This window comes from Triturus cristatus, chromosome 3_1 (assembly GCF_964204655.1).
Source record: "Triturus cristatus chromosome 3_1, aTriCri1.1, whole genome shotgun sequence".
NCBI lineage: Eukaryota > Metazoa > Chordata > Amphibia > Caudata > Salamandridae > Triturus > Triturus cristatus.
The window spans coordinates 208,550,301-208,552,386 of NC_140583.1; the positions used below are offsets into that span (position 1 = coordinate 208,550,301).

General features: G+C 43.1%; 1 long non-coding RNA gene across 1 annotated transcript; it reads left to right on the forward strand.

The window, feature by feature from the left end:
- The first annotated feature begins 285 nt into the window (after positions 1-285).
- On the forward strand, positions 286-1,439 carry LOC146859936 (uncharacterized). The gene is made up of 4 exons (XR_014979070.1): positions 286-352; positions 461-537; positions 627-701; positions 1,117-1,439. It is a non-coding gene; the product is annotated as an uncharacterized LOC146859936 (long non-coding RNA).
- The last annotated feature ends 647 nt before the right edge of the window (positions 1,440-2,086 follow it).

The window sequence follows — 2,086 nt, forward strand, 5'->3', positions numbered from 1 at the left end:
GAATAATAGATATATCGTGGCTTACTTTCCAGAAATACAATAGAAGAAGCTACTTAATACCGTGGTCTATAGTACAGTTTGATTAGTCCCGATAATACCACTTACATAGAAGCCACTTTTTCAGAAATATTAAGAGGAGTGTTGATTTAATGACTTTAGCTTGAGTATAGCTCTCCTCCAATATGGCTGACTCGCTGCCTTACGTTCCGTGAAAGGAAAGTAGTCCTTTGTCTCTGTTTGTAGCCAGGAAATAAGGCTCTGACTCCTCTTCCCAAGCCACTCCACTCGAGACACGGGAGAGGTGAGAGGAAGAAAGAGAGAGTATTCGCTTGAGAATCGGCAGAATATTTAGGTAAGCATCCGTGTTGCTGAGGCCTTCGGTTGTTGTAGATATACTCCAGCTACACGGTAATACAAAATGGTTTCTTATTTAGTTGTCTTTGCGTGTTGTTTTATCTAGTTAGTCACCACGCCGGACTGCTCCCCTTTGAAGAATTTTGCACACGACCAGGGGGGCTCTATCACCACCAGATCCAGGTATTTGTATTTATATTTATAGTGCACAGGAACGTAGCTTCGTTAGTTAATAGAACATGGCTTCAGCAACTATTTCCTTCTTTCCGTAGAAATGTTCAACGGACGGACTGGACTCACACTCTTGCCAGTATTGTTGGTTTACTGAGCTGCTCTATCGACTGGAGGTCAGTTGTGCCCTCCCGCAGACAGGCCTGTCTAGATACTAGTTTCTTATAAATTCTCCTAGACTAGTTGGCTCTGCAATATAGACCCGTTGTTCTGTTGTTTTGAATGGTGATGGGATTGAGAATCACTTTCTTTTAAGAATCCTTTCCTTTATTGATAGAACGAGTATTTCTGTGGCCCCTTAGTCCATCATTACACCCATTAAACCTTTGGGAGTATTATTATAGATACTTTGTGTCACAAAAATATCGGCTTGTTTTCTGCTCCTCCTCACTGTATCTCGTTTTTTCATGTGTGGTGGGACTTTCACATCTGAGTTTCACGTTAGAGGTGATGGACCTGTATAGTATAAGGCGAGCTTAGAAGGATTTGCAGAATGTATACGTTATTGTAGTGTGCTTTTGTTTTATGTAGATTGCTGCTGCTTTCCTTGTCCTGAAGAGACCAAAAGGAATCGACTGGCTGAAACGCGACGCGTCGACATTTTGTTTTCACAGAGGGCTCCAAAAAATTGGAATGTGTTGGGACTTATGAGTTTTACATTGCTTTTGAATTTCTGGAGACAATGTTTTTTCCTATGCAATGTATATGCTCTCATGGATATCCACACTATTGAAAGGTGGATCCCGAAATGAATACTCAGTTTTGGATAGTAGCGTACTTGCGTCTTTTGTATATAGGTTGTAAATATATGTCCGTTATACATGCTCAGCAAAAAAATGAAAAATGAGATGTGAATTTATATACACATGAAAGGATAATTAAAGGTATCCTTTTGCGAATAATTTTGGTCTATTTGTTCCTCCATACAGCTTTATCTATATTGTGTTTGCCTTACCCAGGTATAGGAGGGTGATTGATGGGTATACCCCCAATTTTTTGGAATCTCTGCGACAAACTCAGCACCTTCTTCCACCACAAAATCAAGAACATTTACAACAATTTCGATGAAGACAGTCAACACACAGAACCCTCCCTTCCTCTCGGAACGCACACCGACCACCTGTGGAGTCCCCCAAGGATCCTCCCTCAGCCCCACGTTGTTCAACATCTACATGGCTACGCTCACCCTCATCGTCAGAACCCACGGACTCAACATTGTTTCATACGCAGATGACACCCATCTCATCCTCTCCCTATCCAATGAACCCAACGCAGCCAAACACAACTTTCAAGAGAGCATGGAAGCAGTCGCCAAATGGATGAAAAGCAGCTGCCTACAACTCAACATGGACAAAACAGAAGTACTCATCATAGGCCCACACCCCAATGCCTTGAACGACACCTGGTGGCCCCCTGCCCTCGGAAGCCCACCCACCGCCACAGACCACACACGCAACCTCGGAATCATCCTGGACTCCGAACTCAAAATGGGCCCCCAGAT